The sequence below is a fragment of the Perognathus longimembris genome, chromosome 1 (assembly GCF_023159225.1).
Source record: "Perognathus longimembris pacificus isolate PPM17 chromosome 1, ASM2315922v1, whole genome shotgun sequence".
Classification (NCBI taxonomy): domain Eukaryota; kingdom Metazoa; phylum Chordata; class Mammalia; order Rodentia; family Heteromyidae; genus Perognathus; species Perognathus longimembris.
In genome coordinates, this window is record NC_063161.1 from 40,087,206 (window position 1) to 40,100,505 (window position 13,300).

A 13,300-nucleotide genomic window follows, 5' to 3' on the forward strand; every position below is an offset into this window, starting at 1 on the left:
TGCCAAGTCTCAAGACCGAATCCAGTTGCCAACATGACTCTAGATGATTCAGTGGAAACAAAAAGAAAAAAAGATGGCATGAAGTAGTAACTTTTAAGGAGACTGAGAAAGAGCTCTCTAAAAAAATACACGCAGTGGTTCTACAACAAGTGCATGGGAGTGGGTGTGTCCATGAGTGTGGGGTTGTGTGAACTGGATCTCATCCAAGAACTAAAGTGGCACACAAACTGAAATATTCTGAGATTTTTTGTTCGACCAAAAGTAATGTTAGTATTCTGGCAACCTCAAGTCCTCATTCCTTCAGAGGAGGACTATTATTAGCATTATTTCATCTTTATCAAGTTCCAACTAGGGCAACTTGTCATAAAAGAAAAGAAAGAAGGGGAAATGTACCATCGGTCTCTGGCATTGGCACAGGATGTGGGGATAATACTTATAAGTTATCTGAAAGTTTGAGAGGCCTTCCCTTCCTTTCCTTTTCCCCTCCTTTCTTGTTTCCCTATGCTGGTACTGAGGTTTAAATGCAGGGCCTGGGCACTGTCCCTTAGTTCCTGCCCCCCCCTCCCGCCCCCAAAGCTGGCACTCTATCACTTAAATCATAGTTCTCCTTCTGGCTTTTTCCTAGTTACATGGAGGCTTTTGAGCCACAATCCTCAGATCTCACACTCCTAAGTAGTTAGGAGTTTAAGTTGCTAGCCATTGGCACCCACTTAACACTTTTTTCTTTGTTTGGGACTTTTCAGTAGCTTTTCTCTTAGAAGTATTTGAAATACTTGATGGGTACCACATATATTGCTGTTTCTGCCCACCTCACTTCATTCATTACTCAAGTCTCTCATGTTTCACACCACTTTGGACTTCTCTCTTGAACCAAGCCTCTCCACATGCCAGCCTCTGCCATTGTTCTGATCCCCTGCCTGCCTCCTTCATCCCAATTTCACTACATTTATTTACACTTGCACTAACTCAAAAACTCAAATGTCTGATTTTACCGTTATATACTTCATTATTATATAATAATTTATGGTTTATTTGATGAACACTTCCTCCATTAGATTAAGAGATCCATGTAGCAGGGTATGCATCATTAGATCTCAATAGATGTTTTCAGTGAGAATCAGATGCCTTGAAAAGATCAATTAGGATAAGACTAAGAAAATGCCTTAAAAAGTGCTGGGAATATGGCCTAGTGGCAAGAGTGCTTGCCTTGTATACATGAAGCCCTAGGTTCGATTCCTCAGCACCATATATATATAAAAAAAGATCAGAAGTGGCCCTGTGGCGCAAGTTGGCAGAGTGCTTGCTAGCCTTGAGGGGGGGAAAAAAAAAGAAGCCACAGACAGTGCTCAGGCCCTGAGTTCAAGCGCCAAGACTGGCAAAAAAAAAAAAAAAAGAAAGAAAGAAAGAAAGAAAATACCTTAAAAAGTGAGAAAAATACTATATAGCTAAATATTATGATATATAAGTTTGAATCAAAAGAAAGATAAGAGAGGGATATGAGCTGAGTGGGAAGAAGGGTAGATGGACAGAGACAGGGAGAGACTACTGCAGAATCTCAGCTACTCTGCAAGAAGAGAAAGATGAAGAAAAGAAAGATAAAATGAAATGTGGCAATGGCCTGACTGGAAGAGCTTTTTGGGGGACTACTTTTAGGAGACTGGTCATAGTGAAAAGGAGCCCACATTATTCTAAGAATGATTTTGTCCATGTCTTTTGCCTTAAACCTTTAAGTCTTCCAATAAGATATGATAATAGAGGGCCAGACATTTTAGAAAATAAAGCAGATGGAGGGTTTTGTTGTTATCTTGCTATCATGATGGAAAGTTCTCAAAACTTACTACCAGACTCAAGTGTTTGTGCTACATAGGTGATGACAGCTGATTAAAAAAAATGGGAGGACTGGGTGCCAGTGGCTCATGCCTATAATCCTAGCTACTCAGGAGACTGAGATCTGATCATCCCAGGTTGAAGTCAGGCCAGGCAGGAAAGTCTGTGAGATTCTTATCTCCAATTAACCACCAACAAGCCAAAAGCTCAAGTGGTAGAGAACTACCTGTGAGCAAAAAAGCTCAGGGATAGTGCCCAGGCCCTAAGTTCAACACACACACACACACACACACACACACACACACACACACACACACAAAATAAAAAAATAAAATGGGAGAGATTGTTAGTTTCATCATTGTCAGGATGAGGGTATTTCTAGAAAAATACGTTCACTATTTTGCACACAGCCCCAAGGACACAGACAGACCTTTGTACAATACAAAATGGGTAGATGAATGGAAATGTACTTTTTAGTAAGGCAGGAAAGAATGATGAGGGGCCAGGCGCTGGTGGCTCACACCTGTAATCCTAACTACCTCAGGAGGCTGAGATCTGAGGATTGCAGTTCAAAGCCAGCCTGAGCAGGAGAGTCCATGAGACTTTTATCTCCAGTTAACCACCAGAAAACTGGAAGTGGTGGTTTGGCTCAAGTGGTAAAGCACTCGCTTTGAGCTTAAGAGCTCAGGGACAGCACTCAGGCCCAGAGTTCAAGGCCCACGACTGACGGAAAAAAAAAAAAAAGAAATGATTAGGTGAATTTCAGATGAATTGGGAATTTAATCATACATCTACACTTAAGAAAAATATTCCAAAGATAGGAATTTTAGTTATTGATATTATAAGATATGATATTATCAGAAGAAACCCACAATTGTTTAAAAAGTACAAAAGGAGTCCTAATGTGTGTGATAATCTGCAGAATTAATTGGAAAGAAAAAGTTGACAACTTTGTTTCCAACCCATTTCTGGAGTTTAAGTACTGACTACATATGAGAACAACACTTAGATTTTCAGAAAGATGATAAAAATGTATTGGCTGGGGCTCATAGAACTGGCAAAACAAGAATGCTCTATTTCAATGGCTAATTAGGGTACTGTGTGTTACAAACTATAAAGATCAGTAAGACTCAGTGTCTGTTTCAAGAAGCTTATAGTATAGCGAGGGGAATAAGCTAATCACAAAGTAACTAATTATAACAATACAAGGTAGTTGATGACAAATAGCAAGAGTATTCAAAGTGGTTTTTTTTTTTTGCCAGTCCTGGGGCTTGGACTCAGGGCCTGAGCACTGTCCCTGGCTTCTTTTTGCTCAAGGCTAGCACTCTACCACTTGAGCCACAGTGCCTTCTGGCCATTTTTTTGTGTATATGTGGTGCTGGGGAATCGAACCCAGGGCTTCATGTATGTGAGGCAAGCACTCTCGCCACTAGGCCATATTCCCAGCCCAGGATATTCAAAGTTTCATGAGACTTGTGGCTTGTAACTTATTCAGAAAATCAGATACATTTTCATAATAGAGGTAAAAGTGGAGTAACACATTCACAGCCCGGGATACGACAGAAGACTCCAGGTAGCCACAGCAAAGGCACACAAGTGGAGAAGCAGGAGAGAATTCTAGGAAACTCAAGTTGTGGGGCTGGAAAGATGGCCTAGTGGCAAGAGTGCTTGCCTCATATACATGAAGCCCTGGGTTCAATTCCCCAGCACCACATATATAGAAAACGGCCAGAAATGGTGCTGTGGCTCAAGTGGCAGAGTGCTAGCCTTGAGCATAAATAATCAAGGGACAGGGCTCAGGCCCTGAGTCCATGCCCTAGGACTGGCAAAAAAATAAAATAGAAAACTGAAGTTGTTTTGTCAGAGTATAGATTATATGTAGTTTGGACGAAAGGCAGTAGGCACCACAACTGGAATAGTAGGCAAGTGCCAGACTGTGAAGAGCTTCTCTCATTCATTCGTCTCTTCAACAAATGTTCACTGAGCACCTGAGAGTGAGCACCTGAGTAATACAGTAAGGAAAAATCCCAATAGGTGCTTTGAGCACTTTAACCATAACTAAGCATTCAGACTTTCACACCTAGAGGCTTAAATATCCTTTTGGCAAAATAAAGTCTATTACTGGTCTGCTCCACAACTTTCAGATTGAATTAGTAAAACTTATCAATAGTGCATGATGAATCCACATGAATCTAAAATGCCGCCTTACTGTCTCAGGGTTTCAAAAATAAAATTTCCAGGAAGTAAGAAATATATTTGCAACCTACTATACTTTCAAGTTGCATTCTAGTTTCAAAGAATTAGTTGAAATTCTTTAGCAGGTTTGCAAGGATTTATCACCCAACCCTGGAGTTGGGGGGTGGGGGTGGGGAGAAGAGAAGCTTCTGAATTTCATTCTACAGAAGCCTAGTCCAATCCAGTCCAGTGTGCCTTAGTGATGGCAATATGGAGATGATTGGCTCCCAGTCACTGAACCACTAGATTCAATAAATCTTGTCTTTTCGACAGAAGATACCAACCACTGAAGAGTTCCGAAGACAATTTTTTGCAGCTGTTTTCAGGCTTATGCATTAACTAGAATATCAAACTATTAGCTTGGTTGTGGCACACCTTAAAGGTCATTTGAAACTCTGGAAACTCATTTTGGGACTGGAGGTTGAGGTTTGCTGTGATTCAAGTGGCAAAGTGCCATCAGTAAGTGTGAGCTGAGTGTGAGCTGGAGCCCCTGAGTTTGAGCCCCAGTATCAACACAAAAAATAAACACACACAGATTTTAAAAGGGGCAAATATGGTTTGCTACCTATTAAAATAAAGAAGGTATGTTTATATTTAAGTACTTTAAAAAAGAAATGTAAAGGTGGGTGCCGGTGGCTCACACCTATAATCCTAGACACTCAGAAGCCTGAGATCTGAGGATCAAGGTTTGAGATCAGCCTGAGCAGAAAAGTCCTCAAAATCCGATCTCCCTTTTACCATATACAAAACTGTAAGCATGGCTCATACCAATGAGAACTGAAATTCATTCTCTCTCTCTCTTTCTCTCTCTCTCTCTCTCTCACACACACACACACACAGAAATGTAAAATAAAATATGGATGTAACAAATACAGAACAATTATATAGTCAACAACTGAATGTAAGAATCCATTAGGGAAAATAAGAACTTGGTATAACAAGGGAGGCTTCTGAGACTTAGTATTAATTAGATATAAGGTGGGGCAGTAGCTTGAAAACCTCTCTATTTCTTGGCTGAGTGGTAGAACATTGTCCTCAGAGTTTTAATTCAGGACTCACATTACACACTTCAAGACTTGTAGTCAAGCTCTTTAAGTCAATGCTTTCACTTGACTTTTTTGCTCAAGGCTAGTACCACATGAGCTGGTTAACTGGAGGTAAGAGTCTCTAAATTTGTTGGCCTGGGCTGGCTTGAAACAATGATCCTTAGATATCAGCCTCTTGAGTAGCTAGGATTATAGGCTTGAGTCATCAGTGCCTGGCAGTTATTTTTATTTCATTGTTTTAAAGTCAGTTTTTAAAAAATAAATTCCTGGGTGATTCTCTCACCTAGTAGTTTTGAGAGGCAGGCATGGCAGAAATAACATTCACTTCACTCAGTCAATGGTATATATGTCTGAATACCTAGATAACCCCAGTACTATACTTGATGCTATGAGAAAGAAGAATACAAGAGACTAGCAGGTAAGGGTGTAGGATCTACACCGTTAAATAAAGGGATAAGAGAGCACACATGATTAGCTACTTTCTTTTCTCTTTTGTACGTCCTTTCTTAAAAGGTACTCTGTCTAACTGCCTTGTAACCATGGTGACAGTTACTAAGAAATGCAGATGCACATCTGAACAGCTTACAGCATCCTCCTCACCCTCAATATGGCGTGTTTTTCCAGTCAAATGAATGGTTCTTGTTTTGTTTCACAGTACTGGGAGTTGAGTTCAGAATCCTGCATATGCTAAGGAAGCTCTCTGCCACAGATCCCACTGGCTCACTCTCTAGAACTGCAAAAGGAAGAAAGGAGAAAGAAGGGGGGGGTGACACAGGGACAGAAAGACAGAGACAGAGAGATAAAAAGGCACACAGGGAGATAATAAGACAGAGAGAGAGAGAGAGAAGTAGGACAGAAAGAAGAGAAGAAAATAACTAGCTCAAGAACATGTGGATATATCCAAGCTGGCACTACAATGTTTGGGGATTTTCCTGCTGTTAGGGCATCAGTTTTTTAACCCCTCATGTTTATTTGTAAAATTTGACATGAGGGCTGGGGATATGGCCTAGTGGCAAGAGTGCCTGCCTCGGATACACGAGGCCCTAGGTTCGATTCCCCAGCACCACATATACAGAAAAACGGCCAGAAGCGGCGCTGTGGCTCGGGTGGTAGAGTGCTAGCCTTGAGCGGGAAGAAGCCAGGGACAGTGCTCAGGCCCTGAGTCCAAGGCCCAGGACTGGCCAAAAAAAAAAATAATAATAATAATTTGACATGAACCAGGAGGAAAAAAGAAAAAAGAACTGGCTGTCTCTATGCTATCTTCCTTGTCTACCCCCCCCCCCCCCCCAGCTCCCGTTTACATGCTCTTGAAACCTTTGTGAGCATTCAGTTACAGGAATGGCTATACTCCTGCCCTGCTTTATCTGTGACTATAGTCACAGGTGCTGAGTGCTGATTTCTCTCTTGCAGCCCTCATTATATTTGAATGTTGTCCCCAGAGGAAGGTAACTTATGACAGTATGGTTAACAGCACAGCGTCTTGTGAGGAAGGATATGTCCTCTGGACAGATATCAACCTGTATTACCATAATTATATATTTATCTTTTCATAGACTATTATGTACTATAGATAGCATAGGACTAAGTGCTATAAAAGCTATAAGCAAAATCCAGATGTTCAAGGAGCTTAGAATTCATTCATGGCATGTTGAACTTTTAGAACTGACAGTGTTTTAAGGATTGTTCTCTGTTTTGCACAGGAGAAATCTGGAGTGCAGAGGGCTTAGAAGTTTATCTGAGATCACTAATAAGTGAATTTGTAGCAGAGCCCACAGAGATCACAGGTATCAAGAACTGAGACTAGTCTGGGGTAGTGCCATATGCCTGTAATCCCAGCACTTAGGAGGCCAAGACTACCAGACCATGTGTTTGAAACCAGCCTGGTCTACATAGTGAGATTTGATCTAAAAAAAAACAAAAAACAACCCAAACTATGTCTGTTACTTTTAAGCATCAATTCTATGTAAGAGGATAAAGGGGCTGGGAATATGGCCTAATGGCAAGAGTGCTTGCCTCATATACATGAAGCCCTGGGTTTGAATCCCCAGCACCACATATATATATAGAAAACAGCCAGAAGTGGTGCTGTGGCTCAAGTGGCAGAGTGCCTTGCGCAAAAAGAAGCCAGGGATAGTGCTCAGGCCCTAAGTCCAAGGCCCACGACTGGCCAAAAAGAAAGAAAGAAAGAAAAGAAAGAGCTAGAGACAACATATGTAGGTGCTTAGCACAAAGTTTGGAATCATTACCATTGCCAGTATTATTACCATCATCACCATCATCACTATAATGATTAAAAGTATGATTCTTGGTGGTAGCCCTATCTTACTGTGAGCCCCAGTTTTGATTTTTACTGTGTAATTGTAGATAAGTTTCTAGCCTTGTCTAAGGCCCAGCTTCTCCATCTATAAAACACAAAAAATTCCTACTTATTAGGAGAGGTGCATGAAATATAATGTATTTAATATATCACATAGCATACTGAAATTGTTTAAACATTCCTATAATATATATTAATCTATAGCACTATAGAGAGAGTTAAACAAGGACAGACACAGGTAGAGAGTTCTAGCAGAACTTTTGCCTTGCAAAGAGAAAGTCAGATCTTTCAGTGTATATCGTTATAAGCTTGCAACAGTATGAAACACAAAGGGAGAAAAGCTATTCGGCATTTTAACATTGGAACTATTTATTGCTCCCAACAGACACACTGATTACCTACACAACAATGAGTAAAATTGATAGTCTCTGCTTTCAAGAGGTATTCCAGTGCAACAAGCTGCAGGACACTAGGCTATCATGTATGGAATGAGAGGCATATTGAAGAGCTAAAGCTATGGAAGCTCAACAAAGAGCATCCAATCTGTAAGGGATGGAGGCAGGGAATGTCAGGGGGGCTGCCTCAACTAAAAGAATAAGAAGTTGACCAAAGACGAGGAGACCTGAAGAGCATCTAAAGTCACAAACCAGATGTGTCAAGTACTCCCCACTGGCCCACAGTATCCATTCTAATCTCCTAGTGTTTCTTACATTGCAGAAGCTAAAAGAGGAAACCAACCTTATACTTTCCTCAGCTCCTTCAGCTAGAGTTCTGCTTCTGCCAATAAGATGCACTCAGAAGGCAGGCTCAATTTGGGCTGGAAAACTCAGTTGTGGACACACTGGGCTTTTCTGTAGCATTTCAGAGTCTAGACTAACTCTACGGGCATTGAAAGACAGCAGTAGGGCATGGATGACTCCCTTGGATCACTGCACCAATCATATGTCCTTGAATTCAACATCTAGTTGGTGGATGCCCCTGATTTCCTGCCTAATTTTTGCACAAGTAGCAACTTCCACAGTGGCCCATCCAGCAGTCTTACCATAGGGATTGTTCCTAGAGGCTTGCTAAAGACCATTTCTTTAGACTTTTCAATGATTTTGTAAGCTTCTGATACCTGCATTAAATCTATTTTTGCTGAAGGTGGTTTGAATGGTTCTTATTTCTTACACCTATTACTCTAGAATAAAAATTTAAAAAGTTATGAATAATAAAATTTGCAGGTGTAAGAAAACTAGCATTGTGGGTTCCCATATGATTTTGTCCCTTTTCTCCCCTTCTGCTCCTCTAAAATAATTATTAAAAAATATAGAAAGCATTCTTTTTTTGGGGGGTGGGGGGCAGTCCTGGAGCTTGGACTCAGGGCCTGAGCACTGTCCCTGGCTTCTTTTTGCTCAAGGCTAGCACTCAACTACTTAAGCCACAGCACTTTTTTCTGCTTATGTGGTGCTGAGGGATTGAACCCAGGGCTTCATGCTTGCAAGGCAAGCACTCTACCACTAAGTCACATTCCCAGCCCCCAACTTAACCATTTTTTTTTTCTTGGCCAGTCCTGGGCCTTGGACTCAGGGCCTGAGCACTGTCCCTGGCTTCTTCCCGCTCAAGGCTAGCACTCTGCCACTTGAGCCACAGCGCCACTTCTGGCCGTTTTCTGTATATGTGGTGCTGGGGAATCGAACCTAGGGCCTCGTGTATCCGAGGCAGGCACTCTTGCCACTAGGCTATATCCCCAGCCCCCCAACTTAACCATTTTTTTAACAGTATAGTTCAGTAGACAGAGCATATTCACTTTTTTTTTTCTTTTGGCCAGTCCTGGAGCTTGAACTCAGGGCCTAAACACTGTCCCTGGCTTCTTTTTGCTCAAGGCTAGCACTCTACCACTGGAGCCATAGCGCCACTTCCGGCCTTTTCTGTTTATGTGGTGGTGGAGAATCAAACCCAGGGCTTTATGCATGCTAGACAAGCACTCTACCACTAGGCTACATACTGTTCAGAATTTTCCCATTTTGTATAGCAGAAACATTATATCCACTAAACAATTCCCCTTATTTACATACACCTCCCCCTGCCAAGCCCCTGGTAACCACCACTTAACCCTATTTCTATTAATTTAACACTGTGGACGCCTAATGTAAGTGATGTACAGGTTTTGCTTTTATGTAACTGGCTTATTCACTTAGCATAATGTTCTCAAGATTACACATGCTGTAGCATATGACTAGATTCCCTTGATTTTAAGGGTAAAGAATATTGCAATGCATGCATATCTCACTTTCCTTCTTTATCCCTTGATAAATATTTGGGTTGCTACCATCTCTTGGGTACTGTGAATAATGGGGTCGTGAATATGATTGTACAAATATCTTTGGGAATTTTTTGTTGTTGTGGGTCATGGGGCTTGAAGAACACTGGGCCTGGGTGCTGTCCCTGAGTTCTTCAGCTTAAGGCTAGCACTCTACCACTTAAGCCACAGCGCCACCTCCGGTTTTCTGGTGGTTAACTGGAGATAAGTGTCTCCTGGAGTTTCCTGCCCAGGCTGGCTTTGAACTGCAATCCTCAGATCTCAGATCTCTTCTGAGAAGCATGTACATGAGCCCCTGGCAGCCAGTTTCTTTGGGAAATTTTGCTTTTCATTCTTCTGGATATATATTCAGAATTGGAATTGCTAAATTATATGGTAGCTCTGTTTTGTTTTGTTTTTTAACATTTTGAGGATAGAATGAATCTCTGTACTGTTTTCCATAACAGTTGTACCATTTAACATTCCCACTACTAGTGCAAAGGTTCCAATTTCTCCCCATAAAAGAAGTGTTTAAAAACACATATGCTTTTAAAATAGCTATTTTAATGGGTAAGTCAAATCTGGTTTAGTTTCAGTTTGTATTTATCTAATGATCAGTGATATTGAGTATCCATTTTCATAACTTCTTTAGAGACAGGTCTATTCAAGTCCTTTACCCATTCATTTTTTGGGTGAATTAAATAATTTCCTGATGTGTTTGGGATTTTAACCTTTTACAAAATATGATTTACATAAATTTTCATCCATTCTGTAGCTTGCTGCTTCCTCTTCCCCTTCTACTTTTTTTTGTTATTGTTGTTGCTGATCATGAGGCTTGAACCCTGGGAGCTGTCCCTGAGCTTTTCTATTCAAGGATAGCATTCTACCACCATGTGCCATAGCTCCGCTTCCAGTTTTCTGGAGGTTAATTGGAGAGAAGAGTCTCGTGGACATTCCTGCCTAGGCTGGCTTTGAACTACAATCCTAAATCTCAACTTCCTGAGTAGCTAGGATTAAAGGCGTGAGCCACCAGCACCGGATCCCCTTCTACCTTTTCATCTCTTTGTGGTTCTGAAGATCAAACTCATAGCCTATGCATGCCAGGCAAGTGCTCTACCACTGAGGTATACTCAGAGCCCAGGCTACTTTTCCATTCTGGGCTAGTCCAGTTTTAATCTGTACCCATGAGTTGGAGTCTACTCACTCTGTGGAAGTCTGCCCAAGTCTGGAGCTGTCTTCTGCCCTAAAGATACTAGTCACAATTTGCCAATATCTCTATCTTAAGTACTTCTAAAATACAATGAATTCCTACAATACCCCAAATCATTCTCATGCCTTTATTTTGGGCCAGAGCCAGCGAACCTGACATTTCTGGGATGCAAAACTACAAGCAGCCTCAAGACTGCATAAATGAGATACAAAGGTAGCCTTATTAGGTTCAGATTTTGCATTGCCAAGTGACAACCAATAAGCTGAAATCAACACAATTTCAGTATTTTTTTCAGTTAGATGCACCTCTTCTTTTGTTGGTGTGGGGCTTGAACTCAGGACCTGGATACTGTTTTTTGCTCAAGGTTACTGTTCTGTCATTTGAGCCACAGTACCACTTCCTGTTTTTGAGTGGTTAATTGGAGGTAAGAGTCTCAGGGGGACTTTTCTGCCCAGGCTGGCTTCAAACCATGATCTCCATATCCCAGTCTCCTGAGTAGCAAGGATCACAGGCATGAGACACCAGTACCTGGTGACTGCTTCTTTTTATTTCAAACGGTAGTTCAGTTCAGATTCTCTGCTTCATGTATTACCCCAAGGAAACAAAACATCTTAACTCTGGAGGCCTCACTATTTCCCTATTGTCCAGATAAGTACGTAATGATCCTTGCTTCCCAGCATCTGTGCCTTTCACTAGCCTCCTGCTCAAATTCAATCAAGGGTGACCCTGAACATGACAAAGATGATATGTGAATTCCAAGAATAAGTCATAAAATATGTTTCAGCTCTTCATTTCGTCTATTAGATTAATCACTTGTTCTAGGATAAGCCAAGTGCCATGCTGGGAGGACACTCAAGCAGCCCTGTAGCCAACAGTCTTTGCCAAGTCAAAAAGCCAGTGAAAGTCACCTTGGGGATGGATTCTCCAGTTCCAGTCACCTTCAAATGACTGCTGCTCTCACCAACATCTGACTGCAAGCTATGAGAACCATCTGACTGTGCCACAACTCAATTCCTGACTCATTGATTTTCAGTGTCTTAATCACTAAGTTTTGAGGTGATGTGTTATGCAGCAATAGATATCTAACACATTACCAATAATAAATATTTATTGCTGCTATACTATACAATCAATTCTGTTTTTGGCTGAAAGTATGGTTATTCAAAGTAACCTCTTACTTTAAAAAAAAAACACACATTGTTTTTAACAGCTTAACATATCATCAACTCTGTATCTTTTCCTGTAGAATTCTCCCAAAACAAGAAGAATCAGCCATTCGAATATTTAAGGAATAGCCATTAAGCCAAGGTCATCTTCTCTATCCCCTCCCCTTTTTCTTTCTCTCACTCCCTTCCTTTTGTCTTCCTTTCTTGAGACAGGGTCTTTGCTATGTAGCAAAGGCTGACCTTGAACTTACAATCCTTCTGCCTTAGCATTCTGAGTGTTGGTATGTAGAAATACATAACTTTCCAAGACAGAATACTATCATACCAAAACTAGATGAAGATACTAGAAAAAAAATAAAATTCGAAGTCAATATCCCTGATGAACAAATTCTGAATCTGACAGAATTCTATATTTTCTTTCATTATGAAAAGCCAAAACGAAAGCCCATCCACAAATTGGGTATGGAAAGAAAACCAATCCAGAAAAAGGAAAGCCATCCAAGTCAGAAAGGAAGAAGTTAAATGCTTTCTACAAATAACGTTATAATATGTGCAGAAAACCCTATAAGCATTCCGACTAAAAGCCATAACAATGAATTAATCAGTAAAATCAATGAATGAACTCAGTGAAGGGCACAGGACAAGGGTGTTGCTCAAGCCCAACAAATGCAAGGCCCACAGTTCAAATCTCAGTACCTCAAAGGGAAAAAAAAAGATACAAAAATCAACCTACAAAAAGGTGGTTGGAATTCTACACACTAATAACAAACAAATCATCTGAATAAGAAATAAAAACCCATCTGGAAAAGAAACAAAGCAAACCACCCGGGGCTGGTGGCTCCTGCTTACAATCCAGATCCTGAGGCCTGCAGCCCGTCTATAGGCCCTAGGTCGATGCAAGAATGACGTCAAGTTATATGACGCCACCGGCGCTGGCGCAGGCTCACCGGGAAGGTCTCCCTCCGCTCACCTCTGGACGCGGACCGCTGCAGGCCGCGACTGACCCCTCCGGTTCTAAGCCGAGGGATCCAGCCGTCAGAGATGCGACAGCTGAAGGACCAATAGAGCTCGGTAGCGGCGGCCTCCCTTCCTCCTCTACCCTTACTCGGAGGGGAGGACAGTCCCTTGGACCGCGCGCTCGCGAGGCCGTCCGTCCCTGCCGGCGACGGTCACGCGCACGCACGTCGCCGCGCACGCCCGTCCCCTTAGAACCCGGAA

The 13,300-nt window shown here is 41.6% G+C and overlaps 1 long non-coding RNA gene across 1 annotated transcript in view; it reads right to left on the reverse strand.

Annotated features, from left to right (window-relative positions):
• Nucleotides 1–13,178, reverse strand: part of LOC125361757 — a 62,662-nt gene extending 49,484 nt beyond the window's left edge. The window contains exon 1 of the long non-coding RNA XR_007212991.1: nucleotides 13,053–13,178. This is a non-coding gene — a long non-coding RNA (uncharacterized LOC125361757). The remainder of the gene's footprint in view (nucleotides 1–13,052) is intronic.
• Between the last annotated feature and the right edge of the window lie 122 nt (nucleotides 13,179–13,300).